The sequence below is a fragment of the Megascapheus bottae genome, unplaced genomic scaffold (assembly GCF_031878675.1).
Source record: "Megascapheus bottae isolate mThoBot1 unplaced genomic scaffold, mThoBot2.hap1 HAP1_SCAFFOLD_110, whole genome shotgun sequence".
Taxonomy (NCBI): domain Eukaryota; kingdom Metazoa; phylum Chordata; class Mammalia; order Rodentia; family Geomyidae; genus Megascapheus; species Megascapheus bottae.
In genome coordinates this window covers 384,826-399,565 of record NW_028327762.1, presented here as the reverse complement: position 1 = coordinate 399,565, position 14,740 = coordinate 384,826, and the positions used below count along the sequence as shown (strand labels likewise).

At 40.6% G+C, this 14,740-nt stretch overlaps 1 long non-coding RNA gene across 1 annotated transcript; it reads right to left on the bottom strand.

The window, feature by feature from the left end:
* Window positions 1-4,626: 4,626 nt before the first annotated feature.
* On the bottom strand, window positions 4,627-9,574 carry LOC150039237 (uncharacterized). The gene is made up of 3 exons (XR_016534460.1): window positions 9,510-9,574; window positions 7,794-7,864; window positions 4,627-4,780 (listed from the first exon to the last, which is right to left on the bottom strand). It is a non-coding gene; the product is annotated as an uncharacterized LOC150039237 (long non-coding RNA).
* Window positions 9,575-14,740: the final 5,166 nt, after the last annotated feature.

Sequence of the window (14,740 nt, the reverse complement as noted above, 5' to 3'; positions counted from 1 at the left end):
CACATGAATAAAATCTTATTCTATCAATTGCATGCATTCTATGCAATTTTGTGTGAATAAACTGGTGGTTTGTGGTGCCTGTGTGCGAGAGTGCATGTGTGTGTGTGTGTGTGTGTGTGTGTGTGTGTGTGTGTGTGTGTGTGTATGTGTGATGATACTGGGTTTGAACTCACGGATTGCGTGCTGTTGCTTAGCTATTTTGTGCAAGGCTGATGCTCTATCACTTAAGCACAGGTCTACTTTTGATTTTTTTATGTGGTTTACTGCAGAAAAAAGTTTGATGGATTTCTCTGCCTTGATTGGCTTTGAACCTTGATCCTCTCAGCTCCACATACTAAGTAGCCAGGATTATAGGTGTCAGGTACTGGGGCTCAGATTTGGTCAGATGTTAGTAAATGCCAATCATGACTTTACCAAAGGCCAGTAGGAGTCTAAACGTGATACTTATGGGAAGGTTGTCTGAAAGGGACATTTCCAAGAAGTATTTGTGTGTTTATGTGTGCCTGGTGCTGGGGATCAAACCTAAGACCCAGCACTTGCTAAGCAGAGGCTGTGTCAGTGTACCACTGGGAAGCCTAAGTTAATATTGAAGTTGTATGAACTTCAGCGAAAAGGTGTTTTTTAACAGGCCCCACCGGAAGGTCACTCTGAACTAACTCTAAACCAGCAGAGATAGCAGTTTCAAAGAAAGTAATAAATTACAGCCTACTCCCAGTGATTTGAGGCCCCAGGATAAAATAACCATCGAAACATCCTGTGATAACCATTGAGATACCCTGGCCAGCTGCCCTTCAGCTGCCCTGCAGCTCGGCACATATCCCCTAGCAGTAGCCAATCAATTAATAATACATCAACCCTGTGAGCTAACCCTATAGAAACTGTGTACAACAGGAAGTCAGGACTCTCAATTCAGTCCTGCTGTGTCAGTGTCAGTCTTGAGTCCAGGCTCGAGCTTGCAATAAGGACTCTTGTGCTCTTACATTGGATTCAGCTCCTTGGAGGAGACCCTGAAATCTGGACCGTGTCTTCAGAATGAACAATTCAATTTTCAACAGAATTAACTTAGGTTTGGTCTACAGTCTAGACAGTAGCCATAAACCTAGAGTATCTTGCTATCTAATAGCTTCACTTGTGTCTAAGTATACTGTGCAAATAGGAACAGCAGCTAACATAAGGAGCACTTGCTTGAGCCAACAGTTTCAAGGGCCTTGCAAATGGAATAGGATCTGTTACTGTCAACTGTTAATAGGAGAGTTAGGGGCCCAGTGAATTTGAGTGAGAGAGGCCAGCAGGGAAGACTGAGATCAAACATGGCAGTCTAGTTCCAGATCACAGGCTATTAACCACCACCCTGGTTTACTTCTAGGTATATTTTAAATTTTAAGTTTTTGTGTGTGTTTGTGCTGGTACTGGATGAATGTATTTTCCTTTAGCTGTTTTTGCTCAATGCTGGTGCTGTACGACATGAGTCACAGCTTTCCTATCGCCCTTTCATGGTTTATTGGCAGTCAGGCTCTCAGGGTCGTCTCTCCGGGCTGGCTATCCACTGTGGTCTTCATAGCTGAGCCCGCTGAGCAGCTGCCAGGAATCATGATATATTCTCGTGTCCCTCAGCTCAGTTCTTTGGGCTGCTGTATAAATTACTATTGTTGTCTTTTCACCTAACGAGAAACTTGTACAAAATTTAATTTTAAACAACAAATTTTTCCTCCTGAGTCCAGGTGCATCAGCTCCGGCGGGTTAGCGGTTCAGATAGACATGGCCACGTCCAAGAACCACACTGCACACAACAGTCCAGGAAATGGCACAGAAATGGCGTCAGGACACCCAGATCACAAAGATACGCATCTCTGAAGGGGAGGACCCCAAGTTCCTGAGGAACATGCGTGTTGCTAAGGAGCACAACAAGAAGGGCTTTAAGAAGATGAAGGCCAACGATGCCAAGGCCATGAGAACGTGGCCCAATGCCATCAGACCCTGAGAAGCCCAAAGCAACAAACACAAGTTCCACAGCAGGCTACCAGCAAGCTCCAGCAACTTGCCTACATCGCCCACCCCAAGCTTGGGAATTGCATCCATTCCTACATTTCCAAAGGTCTTAGGCTCACCTGGCCCAAGGCCAGGGCCCAGGCCTTGGCTAGGGCACAACCCAAGGCCCAGACTCCAGCTGCAATGCCAGCTAAGGCCCAGGCCCCAGCTCCTAAGGGTGCTCAGGCCACAGCCTCCTAAGGGTGCGCTGACTCCAGCCTCTAAGCTGGAGGGCTCTGTGAAGGCCCCACAGAGAAGACCTTTGTCTGCCAGTGTGAGGACAGGTGAACTGCTGTGGCTCCCTGGCTGCCATCTAGAGGGTGGGGTGTGGCCTGTGGCAATTCTACCAATAAACCTGAGGCAGGAAGACAAAAGTAAATCAATGAATAAATAAATAAATAATGTTTTTTTTGCCAGTCCTGGGGCTTGAACTTAGTGCCTGAGCACTGTCTCTGAGCTTCTTTTTACTCAAGGTTAGCTCTCTGCAACTTCCCAGCTTTTTGCATGTATGTGTGATACTGGGAATTCCAACCCAGGGCTTTACATGCTAGGCAAGCAATCTACAACTAAGCCACCTTCCCAGCCCACAATTTTAATTTTATACTGTAGTCCATAGCAACAATTTAGAAATAAAAGTATGTTTTTTATTTATGTCATTTAAGTTCCTTTCTGCAGTTAGCAACAGAAGACAAATTTAAACACACACACACACACACACACACACACACACACACACACAATTTCTTAAGATACTTAGCAGAAATGGAGGAAGACATTTCTAGTGGAAATTTATGTGAAAAATTCAATAATATCATTTCTGATTTGCCTGTTTGATTCTCTTGGTTTTTGCTCCACAGTTGTCCATCATTATGATACCAAGTGAATAAGAAAAAATAGAGAAAGCTATTCCCTTACTGGCGTGCTATCCAAGGTATTAGATTACTATGTTGGGTGTAAATCCTGAATTTGCTACTTTACTAATTTTTTGATATATCTAATTGTCCAAACTTCTAATTTCCCAGGAAAATAGAAGTAATGATAGCACTTGAATTATGAGGACTAAATGAATTTACTATTGAAGTGCTTCTAAGCAGTGCGATTTATTATGATTGGACTCCATAAATGTTACTATTTTTAGAATTATCATGAATAACTCTCTAAAGTAGCTACGGAAGTATACTAATAACTTTGCTCTTCTATGATATTGAAAAGTCTATTTTCCTTTTTAAAATTTGTGTGTGCACGTGTGCATATGTATGTATGTGTGTGTGTGAGAGAGAGAGAGAGAAAGAGGGAGAGAGAGAGAAAGAGAGAGAGAGAGGGAGAGAGAGGGGGAGAGCCCATACATGCGGGAATGTACCTGGGTATGTGCCCATTGTGTGCTTGAACTCAGGGCCAGGGCACTGTTATGAGCTTTTTGGCTCTAGTGTAGTGTTCTCCCACTTAATCCACTTCTTACTTTTTTGGGGACGTGATTAACTGGACATCTGAATCACATACATTTCTGACCAGGCAGTCTTTGAACTGTGATCCTCAAATCTTAGCCTTCTGAGTAGCTAGGATTACAGGCATGAGGCATTATCTCCCAGTTGAAACATCTTTGGAAAATCTTTTCTGCATTATATTTAATTAGTAAATTATAATTAATTAGTGGTTTCAATTGAACATGTCACTTTCTGAGTGCAATGCATGTTGATCCATGCCACGCCTTCAAACATTTTTCCCAATTTCTCCCAATCTTTTCCATTTTTCAAGTTACCTAGGTCCATTTTGATATAAAATTCCTCACCCTTCCTCTCTCTCTGGATCAATCTGATGTAGGGCATCTGAGCTGTTTCCATAACATGGTTGTATAGTAATTAGTGCATCAAAGAACATGGAGGTATATATATATATATATATATATATATATATATATATATATATATATATCTTTATTGTATACTGACTTTCAGTCTTTTGGATAAATTCCCAAGAGGGTTACTGCTGGAACATAAATAGTTCTAAATACCTATCTTACCTGAAAACTCTTTTTAAAATTTAAAGAGCTTGTAACATAGTGTATTGGAAATAAATTATTTTCACTATAGACTATTAGAGGTAGAATGATGTAAATTATATGCATATTTTTCTAGCAGTACTTTTTTATTTTTCTGCTGGTCATGGGGTTTGAACTCTGGGCCTGGGCACTATCCCTTTGCTCTTCAGCTCAAGGCTATTGCCCTGGCCCTTGAGCCAGGGGCCACTTCCGGTTTTCCTAGTGGTTAATTGGAGATAAGAGTCTCATGGTCTTTAGTACCCTGGCTGGCTTTGAACCCAGATCCTCAGATCTCATCCTCTTGTGTAGCTAGGATTACAGGAGTGAGCCACCACTCCTGGCTTTTTTGTAGCAATTCTGAAAAATGGATACACAGGGAAGAAAGAAAATGAGTTGAGAGAAGAAGGCCAGTAGTTGTGGAGACATACAATTGGTAAATTCATAAACTAGCCAATTCAAGATTATGATGTATGTACATATGTATACATGCATTGATGAGTTCATAGAAACATACACACTCTGAAGAGAGGTTACTATTACCAATATATAATTTATTTAATAAACATACAGAAAAGTTAAACTGTGATGGGTATATAGTGTGTTTGTCACTGAAAGACTTCTTCAAAGAATATATCTACAGCAAAGTCTGGACGATATATGTTCCATGTCTTTTCTTTATGTGGATTGTCCAGGTCAGCTCGTGTTAAATAAAGTCTAAGGACAGGAAAAAAAGTCATTACATTTTCTTTTAGGGCTTACAGTATGTGATTGTAGTTCTTAATGTACTATGTTATTTCTCTTCTCGTTTTTTTGCCCTTATGGTTTTTCTCATGTTGTTACTGTGTGTGACTTGCTACCTGGTATATTGTATACACATTTATTTGTTTATTTGAAACAGGGAAGGGAAGGGGGGAAAAGAGAGGACTGGGAGGTGGAGGAGGGGACAAAAGCATGAGAAGGGGTACAATTATATGAGAAGTAATGCACCTACTACCTGACGAATATAACTGTAATCCATCTTTACATTCTCCCGACATTAAAAAAAGAACAATAAAACCAAAACAGAAGAGTCATCCAATAGCACACCCTTGTTTACAAAGAGACTTGCTGGCTGCAACCAGGATTTAAGTCCTACTTGTCTTCACTACTTAGCCCATTCTGCCTCCTTGGAATGACATAAAAGACCTTAATCTTAGGAAACAAATTGATCAGTCACAACGTGCCTGTTAGAGAATTACTGACACCCACATTGAGCATATTATCTAAGTGTTTTGTAAAACTTTTTAAATTTCATTTGTCAGGTAGTAGGAGGTGCAGGTCTTCTCACACATTCATACACCTTCTCATGTGTTTCTCCCTGTTTCCCTCCACCCACCCCCTTCCAATCATGTTGTTTCCCCCCTTTCCCTACTTCAAATAAACAAACAAACATATATTCTAAGTGTTTACAATTGACGAAAGTTACCAAGGGGCTGGGAGTTTGGCCTAGTGTAAGAGTGCTTGTCTAGCATGCATGAAGACCCAGGTTCAATGACTCAGTACCACATACATAGGAAAAGCTGACAGTGGTGCTGTGGATCAAGTGGTAGGACTCTAGCCTTGAGAAGGCCAAAGGACAGTGCTCAAGCCATGAGTTCAAGCCCCAGGACTGGCACAACAATTACCAAGACATAATTGGGTGTATAATGAAACCTAGTAATTAGTGTTCTGGGTTTTTTTTTGTATTTTTTGTTTTGTTTTCCTAATGTGAGTAGTGGGGTTTCTACTCACGACCTTGAGTTCTCAATAAACTTTCTCTGCTCAAGCTGACCCTCTCTTACTTGAGCTCCAGTTGAATTTCTGATTTTTCAAGGACTCATTGGAGATAAGTGTGACATAGACATGCCTGCCCAGGCTAGCTTCAAACTGTGTTCCTCAGATCTCAGCCTCCTGTGTAGCTAGAATGACAGGTCACTGAGCCACCAGTGCCCAGCTATATCGCCCTGAATCGGTGAAATGATGTTTTTGTCTAAGCCACAATCTCATCAGTGTAAAAAAGATTTATCAAGCAAGGAAAAAATGATACCAATTTTCCAGAAATGACTACAAAAAGGAGGATCCAATGTTCTTATAATCTCCAATGAGGTGATGGTGGGGGAAAGGACAAAGCTATCCTTTAGCAAGAACCAGTTTGACAAGAAGCAACAAGTAAACACCCTGCCTTTGTCAAGGACTTTGCTCAAGAGACAGCTGGACACGTAGGAAAATTGATAGAATTTTTCCTTTAAATGCAGAGTTTACTCTTTCCAAAATCAAATTGTATGTGAGTTACAAATCTGTAGAAATGAGGCTTTCTTGCTGTTGTCTTAATAGATTTGAGGTATTATCAGGCCCAGTTCAGATTTCAAGAGAAGTCTGGCACTGGATGTAACCAATACTATCCAGCACCACTTCTGGCTTTTTCTATGTATGTGGTACCGAGGAATCTAACCTGGGTATTTGTGCATGTTAGACAAGCACTCTACCACTAGGACAAACTCATGGCGCAAGGTCTTCATTCTCCTCTCTCTCTCTCTGTCTCTCTCTCTCTCTCTCTGTCTCTGTCTCTCTGTCTCTCTGTCTCTCTCTCTCTGTCTCTCTGTCTCTCTCTCTCTCTGCTCTCTCTCTCTCTCTCTCTCTCTCTCTCTCTCTCTCTCTCTCTCTCTCTCTCTCTCTCTCTCTCTCTCTCTCTCTCTCTCTCTCTCCCTCTTGGTGGGTCATGGGGCCTGAGTGTTGTCCCTGAGATCTACAACCCAAGAATAACACCCTACCCTTAACCCAACCCCTATTTCCCTTTTCTAGAGGTTAATTGGAGATAAGAGTCTTAGGTCCTTTAGTGCCCAGGGTGGCTTTGAGCCTTAATCTTTTTTTTTGCCAGTCCTGGACTTGAGCTCAGGGCCTGAGCACTGTCCTTGGACTTTCTCAAGGCTAGAGCTCTACCACTTGAGCCTCAGCACCACTTCCGGCTTTTTTGTATGTATGTGGCACCAAGGAATCGAACCCGGGTCTTCGTGCATGCTAGGCAAGCACTTTAACCACTAGGCCAATATCCCGGCCCTTGAGCCTTAATCTTCAGATCAGGCTCTTGAGTTGCTCGGATAATAGGCCTGAGCCACCTCCCCCAGCTCCAAGGTCTTCATATCTATCCTCTCACTTTTATGATGACATGGCAACAGTCATTTCTGCCTTGATGTGAATGATCTAGAAAGTGTTTTTCTTTTTACCACCACAGGTCAATACTCCTGAAAACTGAGTCTTTGTAGGTTCAGGAATGAGTTTCTAGATAAAGTAGTAGGTTCTCAGCAATAATACATCATTCAGTCATGAGAAAACCTTTTCAAAGGGGAGGTTAACCAAACAATGCTTTTGAAATTGTTAATACTTCTCAGGCCTTAAAACTTCTGTCCTACATGGAAATGTGCCTACAGCAGAAGAAAGCCAGCTAAAGCCTCCCTAGACTAATCCCACCAATCATGACCTAATAAAGTGACATCCATCTAGACCTTTCTATATTCCAGCAACCGGGTAGATGTACACTTCGTGAGAGAACTTGATCATTACTATGATCTGGGTAATTGCCTCTTCATGACACATTGCCTTATGGTAGGGGATAGGAAATGTTTGCTTAAGCAATTCTTTATTTTTGTAGAAAATGAGCTTAGTATAGTAGGCAAAGGAATTGCCAATCTGTCTTACAATCTGTCCTTACCTGTTTTTCTCTATGAGAGATGTATGGAACCACATGAAGAATGCACAGTCATCATAATAGTTAGGAAGCTTCTAAAAACACATGATTAAAGAAAGAGGTGATTTGTATAATAAAATGGATACCACAATGAAACCTCCCATGGAAAATCTGCTAAGGTCACACCTGGCCCTCAAGAGAATGTTATTTGCTTCTAAGGTTGCCGTGTGTCCCTCCACTGTCAGGTATCAGTTTCCCCTGGATGGCTCCCCTCCATCCACTGGCCCTGCAAGATGTGCTGCCTTTCCCTTCTCTGTCATAAACTGCTTCTCTTATTCACTGTGTTGTGTTTTCATGCTTTGTTGGTGACTTATGTAATAAGCATATACAACCTGCTCTATTCAGGGTTTTCCTAGAGTGATTAATTTGGTAGAAAGTCAAAACACAACAAGTCAGACAGCAGCTATAGGTCATCTGTCAGTACAAACAAGTTTCCTGTGAGGAGTATCCATGGTCACCAGTGGGACAATTAGACATGAAGCCACTCCCCACCAGGGTAAACAATCATCCTGTGAAAGACACACTGTACAGCATCCACAGCCATTTCACCTGGAGCTCCATCACAACAAAGCTGGAATGTATGGTCCTGTCCAGAGACAGAGTCCTTGAGAGTCAGCCCAAAGACATAGAACTCACATCTATTTCCATAACTGACAGCTAGTTTGAATAATTAGGCATCAATATTGGTGATGGCTAGTTACACAAGAAGCTGAGATCTGGAGGATCAAAGTCAGCCATGGCAAAAAGTAAAATATTGTTTCCACGTTAACCAGCAAACAAACAGGGCTGGAGGCATGACTCGAGTGATAGATGTTTAGCCAAGCAAGTAAACCAAGCAAAAATCCAAACCAAAGTATGGCCCAAAACAAAACAAACCAGTAATCAATAATTTCCTCATTTTTCACAAGCATGCCATCCCATCTTAACCCTTAATAATCACAAAACTAGCTCTCATCAAGACCCCCTGCACCAGGGGAAAAAACCACAGTGTTTGTTTAGAGACACTAGCTAAGCAAGAATTCACAGTGGTTCTGTTATCCAAGGGGAAACATTGAAATGGAGAGACTTCCCAGGTGGTCACTTGCTTCAACATTCACATTCACATCTCAGTACCTAAGACTGCTCAGCAGTGAGCAAGCAGGTAATGAAGGAGGGCATACAGAACACATGGAAGTTCTTACTGAGAGTAGGAATAGATGATTTCATAGAAAATCATTATAGTCATATATGACACTCAGACATGACATGTACGGCTGATCCATTAAAATTACACAGTCATACTAATGATAGCAAGTCAATAGATAATTATGGACAGGAAAGTAAAATCTCCCTCACATTTGGTAAACACACTGATCATGGCGTGTTTAAAAGATAGACAAGATAACTGTAATTACTCTTATGGAAAGTCAACAATGTCGGTTTCTTTTTACCATCTTTGCTTTCATCCTTTTCTCATTTGATAAGTAACAGATATCAATTGCTTAGAATTCAGAAGAAAGTGATCAGAAATATTTTAAATATATACAAGAAATCCTGATGACTTTGTTTTGTGTTTTCCTCCCCTTCCGGAGACATGCATTTTTATCTGTCCTTTCTATTGTAGGGAACTGCAGCAAAGGAAATCACAAACCCAGACCAAACAAAAGAGCATACAATCATGCAGGATACTTGAGGACTCACCGAAGAAGAAAATTTTACTTTTACATCATCACATAAGTCCGGACAGTTGGGCACCAAAAAGATTGTTCTATTTGTATCAATATCATGGACAACCTGTTAATGAACACATGGAATTAGGAACTCAAAGTGTTGCCAGCGATTAGTATTCTTTTTCACTCATGAAATCATCCTTAATTCATTATATACTCATAATTTCATAGCTCGGTAATTTCATATAGAAAATAGCAGTAATTTTTTCTGAAGTGGTAAAGGTACTGGGCTCCAAATGTTTGATAGCTTTCTTAAGACTGCACTTGAGAAGCAAAGTATTCATTTTTGACAAGTGTCTTTTTGTTTATTGTAATGTATAGAGGGATTACAGTTATATTCACCAGATAGTAGGTGTCTTACTTCTCACACATTGATACCACCTCTCATGGTTTTGTCCCCATTTTCCTCCCCCAACACCTCTCCCAATCATATTGTTTCCCCACTTCTCTTTCCTATTTTAAATAATCAAATAAACATACATACAATATACCAGGGTCACAAAGTCAGATACAGTAACAATATGAGATTAACCAGAAGGAAACTAAACAGAAGAGGAATAACGGAGTGCATTAAGAGCCACAATCACACAAGATAAAGCTCTTGTTTCAATATCCTAGAGATCCTTTCATTTAGTCTCATCCTATATGACCAGGAGTTTCTAATGTAATACACATTACTGTTCTATGTGAATCATCCTATTTTTATATTCTTTTAAGGATGCGCTTTTAACTTCAGTCTGAAACAGTATATTGATGTTCAAGAAGCAATGAATAATTGACCCCACTTTCATGACAAATATTATGTTGCTGATGAGGTCAATGAGCCATTCCAGTGAATGGAATGACCACAAACAGGTCAAGTTTGGGGATTAACAACTATGAAATCATCCCATGTATTACTCTGATATTCATATACCATCATAGAATAAGAAGAAAGCTATGCTAGGCTTCAAGAAACATACCCACAGAAGACTCTCACATGATTTTCAAGTTTTCAGGAAGTTTTCTACATACAGAACAATATGAAAATAATATATTGTTTTCAAGCTTTATAAGGAAGTGTGCAAGTGTGTCCTATGGGAGGGCAGTTTATAGCAGAAAGTTTGAATAACAAAGCATATTCTAGAAAGTAGACTTTCAGTTGGTCATTGGAGGATTTTAATAAAGGAGGAATAATATAGGCCTGAGAAGAGAAACCAGCAAAAATATCAATGAAACTGAGAATTTTATTCCATGTGCCAAACAGATGAGTCCGTCTTCTCTAATGGGAATTTGTAGGTCCAGATATTGATGGAAATAGCTTGCCTACACTAGGGTTGTTATGTATTCAGAGCTTCAAATCCAGGAAAATAAGAATAAATATGGGCTAAGAATTGATGGGATCAGTGTCCTATGTGACAAAGTGGTTTGAAAATGGTCACTTTTTACACTGATTTGATAACTTATAGATTAGAGATTAAATTCAAATATATTACCTAAACCTCACAACACACTACACTTGTGTGCATGTACAGAAGTTACAACAGGAACCTGGGAATCATTCTGAAAGCTTCCTTTGGGATTAAAAAGGAAATTTGCCAATTTCTCCTAGAAAAGGTGCACAGTCTTGAGAATTTCTTGAACATTTCAGAAATGGCTGTGGGTAAAGAGGCATCTCCTCAGTCCATATGCTGTCTCTACTGATCTCAAGGTGACAGCCAACAAAACATCTCAATGACAGTCACTGAGCCCATTGCTGAGTGGACAGATTCTGCATCACTCTTTGAACCTATGACTTTCCACTTCCACAAGTGCCAAGGTGACCTTCAAGAACACTGCATTTGAGAATCAGAGCTTTGTAATACATGATCAAAATGATCAAAAGGAAGATCATATGGGAAATACTGACATGATGTATGTATTTAAAGCCTCCAGTAATTCCTGGGGACATTCTTAGCATTTGTGGGCACAAGTGATTTCGAAGCAGCACTAAACTGAAGCCCAGTTTGACAATATCTTTCAGAAACTGTTTGGAACAAGGCTCTGCTTTGCGTCTGAACTAAGCAATGCCAACTGGAATGGTGACAGAGGGCAAGAGCTGTCTCTTTTTGGTGAGTGTTACTTTGGGGAAGACCATCATGCCACTTGACTGGGAGCTTTGAAACAAACATGAGAATTCTCATTTATGAGCTTTGGCTCACCGTGCAAGTTTGGCGAGTACAAGTAAATACAGTCTTGTGCTGCATTATTATTTCAATTTTCAGGTCTGCTCCATTACCTTCTCCTACTCCTGCATAAAAGTGAAAAAGAAAACGTATATGTTTATTAGAGTACAGAGCAAAATGTCTTGCCAGTTAACTCAATGGAGAATAAAGAGAGAAAATATTGGCCATCTAAGGTTGTGGGTTTAGTTAATCATTTGATCTTGCATAGAATTTGTCCTTTACAAATGGTTTCTGCCTCTTAAAGCAGTTCACAATATTGCAAAGAAAGAGAAAAATCATTATATCTTAATCTTCTACAAGATAAATTCTTACTACATCACCATTCCAGGAAAAAAAAATATTGGGAGCTTCCAGAATTTCTTGCTTATGAAATGCTACCTTTAGAGTTCTATAATAATAATCTAAATTTAATTTTCTCTAAGTCAAATTTATAAATCAATATCAAGGATAATATTGGTCAGGTATACCCAAACAATCCTGTTTGTGTACATTAGAGATAAATAGTTCTATGCCATTTTAACTTATACTTTTAGTATCTTAGGTGGTTACACAAATGGGTTTACATTAACCAATCAGTTTATAAGTACAATATATCTTGATGGATATATCAACCCCTATCCTATCTTCTCCATTTCCCTAGGTTCATAGGATATATGTTGTTAAATATTATGGCTGCATTCCCCTATTCTCTCCACATTAATCTAAATTCCTCCTCTATATAGACATAAAAACCTATGACTCTATAGACATAATGTTTTATTTCATAAATTAATGTGTTTCTATGACATACAAACCTTAGCTTCATTGTGATTAAGTTCTAAATACTAAGTCCCAGTGATTGTAAATAGAGATTGCCTCCTTAAACACTTGTATGTTGAACTTGTCATTTAAAATATGATGTAAAAATGAACGTTAATAAATTCTTTTTTTAAAAAAAGAAAAGGTTAAAAAAAAAACTAATGGGTTGTCAGCCTGACAAAATGAGTGTGCTCAGGAAAAGCAACCAGGGAATCATTGGGAAAATTCACTGAAGTCAGGCCTTAGGTTTAGCTTCTTTAACCAGTTGGTGCAGAAATTTGCAGGCAACCCAGCAGGAGGTGTGACATTCCATTGGAGTTACTGAGAGATGAAACTGCTGCCACATATTCTGTTCTGCCTGATTCTACCACCACCCCACAGCCGTTTCCTGAGAGGCCTGGAACCAAAAACTCTTGGTGATGGGACATTCTGTGCTAAACTCAAAGTCCCCTAGTTGGTTCCAGCCATTATGGTGACTCTGGATGGGTGAATTTTCCATTCAGTGCTGAACAGCCTAGATGAGGGAGATGCTAAATGGGTATGAGGACTATGGGTCCCCCAGAGGAACCATAATCCCCACCCGAGGGATATGCATCTACTGTTGACAGGTGTAAGCATTTGCATGAGGTGCAGCTAAGACTGCGAGGAGACAGCCTAAACAGCCATCAGTCTCGGGGTCTCCTGAGGGACACGCCCAATAGCATGGAGGTTGGCATCTATGAAAACCATTCCCCCGCAAATAGATGCTTGGCCTCAGCAGAAAGACAGATACATGAGCCAGTGGGTCTTGCTTCTTCCTCAACATGGCCTCCATTCTAGGAATCAGGGCCTCTGTCCCCCCTCTCAGGTTAATGCCTACCATAATTCAGATATTGCCTAAATCCTTGCCCCTCACTTATTTCAAGATGACGGGAGGAGATCGGGGACATTCTCCCCCTCCCTGAATTCTTACTGTAAGAATGTGCTTGCATCTTGTAAGTAGGTCACTAAGCAACACATGCCTGGTTGCGTTGATATGCAAACATCCTACTACCTGGCCTCTACCCCAAGCAAACATCCTACTACCGGACCCCCTCCCCCGAGCAGTTCCTATACCCCAATCCCTCTCCTGAAGAGGCATATAAACCCTTGTGTGAAAAATAAAATTGGCAGCTTGACCAGGATGCTTGTCTTGCTGCCTTCTTCATGTCTCCTGTCCCTTTCATTCCTCCCTCTAGGTTCTTGGCCCTAGTTGATGTCCCGCTGGATGGGACACTCTTTCACTTTGGAATATTTATAATTAATTGGGGATAAGTGTTTTCTATCTGGGTTGGCTTCAAACCACAATCCTCAGTTCTCCGCCTCCTAAGTAGCTAGGATAACCAACGTGAACCCAGGGTGTGTGACCTTTTCCTCAGTTCAAATGGCCCCTCTTCCTTTAGCCTTTCCTCCAAGATCTGGTTTCAGAGTCCACAATGAATTTTTCCTGTCAACCTTGCCTATTTCATATTAACATGAAGCATGTCTGATTGGGTTTTCATCTTGCCTTGTTTTGGTGTCTCTTAATTTCATGGAACAAACACTATCATCAGAAAGATTTCTGATGGAAACATGGCTTTTACTGCACTCTCCTCTCCCTTGTTCCAGTTGTCCAACTGCTTTCTACTGATATCCTCTAACAATAAGCCACTGAAATTCACAAGTACAATGTGCTAAGCCTTTATTTTCCTCACATTTAAACAATTTACATCACACAAAGGAATTTCATCCTTGAAAAATACAGGCAAAGCTGGGCTCAGTGGCTTCCATAGTAACCATAGCTCCTTAGTGTCTGAGATCTGAGGATCAAGGTTCAAAGCCAGCCTGGGCACAAAAGGACCCGAGACTCTTATCTCCATCTAACCTCCAGAAAACAGGAAGTGGGGCTTGGCTCAAGGGTACTGCAGAGCTTAGGGACAACACCCAGGAACAGGGGTAGGGTCGTAACCTTGAGCTGAAGAGTTCAGGTACAACTCACAGGTTGGGCTGGAAACCCATGATCCCCCCATGCACCCACCGACAAAATGCAGACAAAATGAAGTGAAAATTCTCTGTCTCACCTTCTTCTACATGTTTAGGTTTCTAGCTCTAAATAAATAACCTCTTTCACTATTTTTCTAGGCCAGCCTGGGTAAAGAGAGACTTCATCTAGGAAAAGAGTAGAGCGGCCCAAGCCTGTAGT